Here is a 7010-nt window from a genome sequence, read left to right as displayed (position 1 = left end):
CCAGATACTGGGAAATACTTACCAAATATCCGCTACATGAACAAAACTGACAACAGTCCCAGCCTTTGTGGAGCTTACATTCTGGTGTGCTGAAACAGATGATGCACAATGATTTTTTTTTTTTTTATTGTGCTACCCTTTATTCCTAGGTTGGAGGAGAGTATCCCGGATCACATGCTGGCTGCTTGGTTCCCACCTCCAGGCTCCCCTCCCCTGTTCAGGGAGGCTCACTGGGTGGGTGGCCATGGTCCCTTTCAAGGGGGTACACCATACAAATGGCATTGTCCCAGGGACGGAGCGCAGGGTGACCTGATCTGACCACCTCAAAGCCCATGTAGCTGAAGGCCCGTAGTAGGGCACCTCTGTCATTGCGATCATTCTAGAAATTCACAAACACAGAGTCCACATTGGTCTTTTCCTCCACGTACTCCAATGTGGCTATCAAGCTTTCCCAGCTGCCTTGATCCAAGACTCGATATGGGATATCCAGGAAGAGTTGATGATCACAGAGAAGGCCGTGCCAATGGGCAGAGGTCTGGGGGGTGAGGTGGAAGTGGAAGTCTAACTGCACTGGGTCCTGGTGGAGCAGGGGGTCGGTAGTTAGCACCATGAGGTTCCCAGCCAAGTACAGTTCTTTCAGCTGCTTGTGGTCCCCTGATCAGTGCCTACTAGGGACTCAGGAACACTGAAGGCAGAACGGGGCCGGAGTGTCAGATCCTCCTGTTCCATGTAAGTGATGCGGTTTTCTCTTCCTGTGGCATTTTATCGCTTGTGACTTAGAATTTGCTCAACCACAGCAGGACTGTGACTCAGGGTTGCACGCGTTCTCCCAAGACCGGCAATCATTTTCTAAAGGACCGGTCCCCTCCTTCCGTCACTTTGAGGTAGCTGGAGATTCTTTTTAATGGGAGGAATTGGCATCTTCTCAGTATGTCAGAATCGGAAGTGGCTGAACCGAAGCCCCTGTTTGAAAACGAAGCTGAGAGGATGGCTCGGCTTGTCCGGCCATGGAGCATCCCCAGCGCCGGCGAGGCCAGCCACCGCGCACCGAGCAGCGCCCACACGCCCCTCCGCCCCGGCCCGGACCCCCGCCCCCCCTCGCACAATGATTCTTATACTTGCACCCCACTGTGGACCAGCGTGAGCCCTAGTGGTGTAGCAGTTACACATTGGGCTCTTATTTGGAAGGTCAGCAGTTCAAAACCACCAGTTGCTCTGTGGGAGAAAGATGAGGCTTTCTAGTCCCATAAAGGTTCACCCTCTCAGAAAGCACAGGGGCTGTTCTACTCTGTATTTTAGGGTTGCTATGAATTAGAATGGACTCAGTGGCCATAAGGAGATTGTTGTTTGGTTTGGTTTTATATTTTTGACGATTTGTTTTATATTGTTAACTAAAAGGTCAGCCACTCCTTGGGAGAAAGATGTGGCAATTTGCTTCCATAGAGATTTACAGTCTTTACAGTTCTGTCAAGTCAGAGTTTGATTAATGAGCTAGGCTACATTATAGAGTAAATGCTGATAAGGCTTTAGGAAAAGAAAAAAGCAGAGCAAGGCCAAGAGAACCTGCAGTGCTCAGGGCTGGGGTTTTCCCATGTTCAGAGTGTGGTCCTGGAGCGCGGCCCTGGTGGTCTAGCGGTTATGAGTTCTGTCGGGGTATGGGAGGTCCCCAACATTTGAACAGCTCTTCATGGGCAACTTTGCGATTGTGGAAAATAAGACAGCAGGACACAGGGGCTCCTCAACCCTATGTCAGGACCAAGAGAGTGAATGTATTTTCCAGTGGGTATTTGTAGTAATAGGGCTTACAGATCTTTCATAAGGCATGCATGTCATACAGCTAACATATTATATAGTCAGTGGGTAATATCGTCAGTGGGTAATGTAATAAACAAGCAATGAGGTGAGTCATCATCTTGACCTAGTGCTAGTTGACCTCAGAACCCCTGAACCCTCCCTAGAGGTCTGCCACATTTTATGGTGGGCTGGCTAGAGAACCTGATTGCTCCTGTTGACAGATAACCTCTGGGTACAGGACTAGCCAGACACAGGTATGAGGCATCTTTTATGGTAGCTCCTTTATGACAGTTCCTTTATGGGGGGTTATTAGAAGGACTGTGTCCAGCTATGAGAATGTTTATTAAGATTTATTTATATCTCATAATCGTGAGGATCTTCCCCACCAGTCAGCTTTCCAGACCTAATTTATGAGCATAGAGGATTTAGCTCCATTACATTCTCATCCAGTCTCCCAGTTTATCACAGAGTTGTACTGGGATCTGAAAGGCCAGCAGTTCAAAACCACCATCCTCTCTTAAGGAGAAAGATGGGGCTTTCTACTCCTATAATAGTCTCAGAAACTCATAGAGGCAGTTCTACTCTTATCCTACAGGCTCACTGTGAGTTGTCATTGACTCCATGACAGTGAGATCTTAGTTACCTAGTGCTGCCTTAATAAAGCACGGTATATACTCGATTATAAGCCCACCAGAAAATGAGCCTAGGCACCTAATTTTACCACAAAAACTGCATTAAAAATGTGCTGAAAACCCTTGGCTTATACAGGAGTATATGTGGTATATCACCAGTGGGAGGTTTTAAAGAATAGAAATGTATTTTCTTTCTGTTCTAGACCTTAGACAATGCTCACATGGCATCTCCCTCCCTCTGTGTCTTTGCATCAATCCTGCAGTTTTACAACTCCAAAGTGATTAGGTGTAGAATTGACCCGACATTGGTATGAGTTTATTAACATAAAAGAAAAATCCTATTTCAAAACAGGATCACATCCACAGGTACAAGAGCCAGGAAATCAATATGTCTTTTAGTGGGGTGAGGGTGCGACACAATTCAGCCCTTAGCACTTGGTCAAAGTAGAAGATTTCATTGGGAAGGTGACATTGGGAAAGACTTATAGAAACTGAGAAGGGGCCATCGATCTAACCGGGGAAAGAGCCTTCCCAACAGATGGGAGAGATGGCACAGCGAGGTTACGGGCAGAATGTGCCTGCGTGTTGGAAGGCAGTGCAGTAGAAGCAGAGTGAGTGAGGAGCAGAGCAGAGCAAAGCTGAGGAATAATGGTGGGGAGATCGCGTAGCCCACTCTGATCCTGAGCAAAATGGAGAGCTATCAATTGGTTTTGATCTCTGGGGTTACAGGATTGACTACACATTATTGGAGGCAAAGATCAAATCCCGTAGCCCCACTGGGAAGTTATTGAAGAAACTCTAGAATTGCGATGGCTCCTACTAGGGTGGTAACAGCAGAGGCAGTGAGAAGTAGTCCAATTCTGCTCTCTTTTGATGAAACAGCTGACACAGATGAGTCGCTGGGAAGATAGATTTGCCTTCCGCTGAGATGGGGAAGGCTGAGAGTGAAGCCGATTGGACGGAGGGTGAAGAGGAGGGAGTGCAGCTTTACACACGTCCGCTGTGAGATGTTGAGTCTGGAGTTCCGAAGGGAAGTCTTACATGGAGATACAGAATTGAGAGTCTTCAGCACATAGAAGGAGTCCTGGGGGCGTCGTTATTAAAGAGCTCAGCTGCTAAGCAAAAGGTCAGCAGTTGGACTCCCCCAGCAGCTTCACAGGAGACAGACGCAGCCATCGGCTTCGGTCAAGAGTCACAGCCTTGGAAACCGCATGGGGAAGTTTTACTTTGTCCAGTGGGGTCACTGTGACTCAGAATCGGCTTACTGGCCGATTGGGTTGGGTCTGGTTTGAGCACATTGAGCTGAAACATAACAGACGAGCAGGGGGCACCATGAGAGGCATGAGGAGAGAGAGCAAAGGACCAAGAAGCAAACCCGTCCGGAAGCATGCCCTCCCGTTCTTGCACGGTGTTGGTTTTGAGCAGTTTTAGCTATGCCCTTAAAAAGTCATCCTATTACACTAGGAGGCCAGCTGCTTCTGAATGATAGGATACCTAGTTCAGCCACTGGGCCCCATGTTCATGGGCTACATCAGCTCTGACTTTGCTGTCTTCTGCTCAGGCCTTGTGTTGTATGGAATTCTATACCTGTGGGCCAGGCATTCTGTAGGACCGCAGAGAGTGAAGTTGACGGTGGCTCTGTGAGCAAAATAAAATAAAACAAACATCTACTAGGTAGAGTTGTCTATCTCTTTGGGAGATTTATCTTCCAGGGCAGAAAGGGACCAAGACAGATTTGCTCCAAAGGTCTTTTTGAGGGATGATGCCATGCTGCGGACTGTTACTGCTTACCTGGTACACCATGGTCAAACATTCCATCTCTGTGGGAGCCAGGAAGGAGCTGGGATAATGCTGGCAATGAAGTTACTTAGAACTTACGTCTAACAGTTCTTGAAATTACCGAGTGTTCCCCCTTCCCTAAAGTTTATAAACTCTCAAGTAAATGGTCAAAGGTCTCGTTGGGGAAGGATTGCAAGATTTAATACAGTATGTATTTGCCACAGGACTATTATCATCTTGGAGGTCCTAGGGATCATTAGGAATCCATTGGTTTGAATTCCTAATCAGAAATTTGGCTGAAGGGATTCTGACTGTTTATTGGTGCGAGCACCCTCAACTTCCAGCTTCATTATTCTTGCCTTTTGGGGGGTGTAGATCTTAGGCAGCACTCTCTTTGCTGTCCATCACCTTTGACCCTAGGGACATTACCCTCTATTAACCATCTCAGGACTCCCTTCAGGTCAAGCCCCCTTGACTGTACCGCTAACCTTGCTGATCATTAGGTCATGGTGGCCCATGATTCCTGACATTTAACAGCTACCACCTGGCTTCTATTGCTCAGGGGTGAGGCAGGAGGTGATTCACCACCCTTGTGGACATAAATGAGCCCAGCTCTGTGAGCACCACTTTTACCATTGTCCTGGAGTCCACGGGACTTCTTCCCAGCCCTGCCCAGAGCCTCGGTGAATTGTGTGTCCTCTGGGTCCTTCCATTAAGAACAGATCCACTCCCTTGGAGTCCATTCGGACTCACAGTCTGACTCCTTGGCCTTTGCTGCGTCCTTCTGGGCCCATTTTAACTCAGCTTCTTTATTCTTCCCACTGCTGTTTGCCAAAGTAGCCCCATTGCCCACTTTGCTGAGTATTGGCTATCTTTTCTCCAGACTTCTAAAGGCAGGGCTTTGAACCAGTTCATTGTGGATCAACTCCCTGCTAGGAATTGCCATTTCTACCCCAAATACACCAAAATATTTGAACAAGATGATACATGTAAAAACAAACAAAGGTCTTGTGCAGAAAAAAAGAGAAGAGTCGACCGTTCGCATTTTAGGATTCCATCTGTCTGCATTTTCTTCTGCATTTATTTAGTCGTAATTTGTATGTATTCTGTTTGACTTAATGAATAGATATATTAGACATAAGATTCATTAACAGGAAGAAAATATGTCAGAATGTTTGCTATTTCTGTACAGCTTTTCTAGTGATTTTGGCTTTATTTGTGATGAGGACGTGCTATGTGTGAGGCTTATTGATGTTTGTACAGACTTCAGTCATCCTCATTAAATGCTTACAGAAAAATAATAGTAATAATAATGAACAACCTAGGGATCTTATTAAAATATAAATTCCGATTCAGCATATTTAGGATAGAATTCCCTGGAAGGTGTCAAATGGAATGAACTGGTTTGAAACTCTGACTCAGCCACTCTAGCAGTGAGCTCACCTTCTCTTCCGATGTCTTGTCAGGATGGCAAGTCCCAAGTCCTAACAAAGTGGTCCCAAGTCAACGAGTTCTTGCTTTTCTAGACCTGTGGTCTACCGTTGTTGGTCAAGTAGGAGGAGACTTCAAGAACTCCGGCAAAAAACCCACGATCTTTTCATTCTATTGTTCCACAGACTTTGTGAAGCCCCTTCTACAAAGAGTCATGATGGCATAGAGGTTAAATCACTCAGCTGCTAACTGAATGGATGTTAGTTCAAATCCACCAGCTTCTCCTCAGAAAAAAAGATGTGGCAGTTTGTGTCCATAAAAATTATAGCTTCACCTTGGTATGGTTTTGTCCTGAGTCTTAGATGCCTGATACCTGATCCCATCGACACCTCATAACCACACAGACTGGTGTGCTTCTTCCATGTGGGCTTTTTCGCTTCTCAGCTAGATGACAGCTTGTTTATCTTCAAGCCTTTAAGACCCCAGACACAATATCTTTTGATAGCCAGGCAGCCTCAGCTTTCTTTATCACTTTTGCTTATGTACCCATTTTGTCTTCAGTGATCGTGTCAGGAAGGTGAGCATCACAGAATGCCGGATTGTTAGAACAAAGTATTCTTGTGTTATGGGAGTACTTGAGTGGAGGTCCAATGTCCATCTGCAACCTTAATTCTTAACATATAGATATGAGTACATTGTTGTATTCCCCTCTAGTTTTATATATATAAGTATATGCCTGTATTTAGGCCTCTATGAATGTCCCCTGCCTCCTGGTTCTTTCCTCTATTTCCTTTTACTTTCCTCTTGTTCCACCGTCATGTCTGGCCTTCATTGGGGTTTAGTAATTCCTTGCTGCTACATTGCCCTTGATCAAGCCCCACCAGGCATCCTATGGCCTTCCTTCCATTGATTTTATTTCAATGTTGTTCCCTTGGTGGGGGGGTCATGCTCATCTGTAGACAATTGGACATCCCCTCACAGAGGGCTCACAGTGAAGAGATGAGCCAGTCAGGGTGCAGTATAGCACCAAGAAAACACACAGCTTTCCTCTAGTTCTTTGGTGGTTCCTTCACCCCACTATCATGACCTCAATTCTACCTTGCAAATCAGAGGCCAGAGCATGCACACTGCTATAGATAAGAGCCTACAACACAGGGAATCCAGAATAGACAAACCCCCAGGGCCAACAATGAGAGTGGAGATACCAGGAGGATTACAGGAGGGTGGGGGGAGGAAGGGGGAATCAATCACAAGGATCAACCTAGAACCCCCTCCTAGGGGAACAAATAACAGAAAAGTGGGTGAGGGATGACGGAGGACGATGTAAGATATGAAAATAATAACCTATGACTTATCAGGGGTTCATGGGGGGCA

At 46.3% G+C, this 7010-nt stretch overlaps 1 pseudogene; it reads right to left on the bottom strand.

Moving 5' to 3' along the window:
• Positions 1 to 217: 217 nt before the first annotated feature.
• Positions 218 to 6455, bottom strand: LOC101649371 (annotated as a pseudogene).
• Positions 6456 to 7010: the final 555 nt, after the last annotated feature.

Source organism: Echinops telfairi, unplaced genomic scaffold (assembly GCF_000313985.2).
Source record: "Echinops telfairi isolate 266 unplaced genomic scaffold, ASM31398v2 ScPeMD7_2;HRSCAF=8, whole genome shotgun sequence".
NCBI lineage: Eukaryota > Metazoa > Chordata > Mammalia > Afrosoricida > Tenrecidae > Echinops > Echinops telfairi.
Note: the sequence above shows the minus strand (reverse complement) of the source record. Positions and strands in the feature narration are given on the sequence as shown.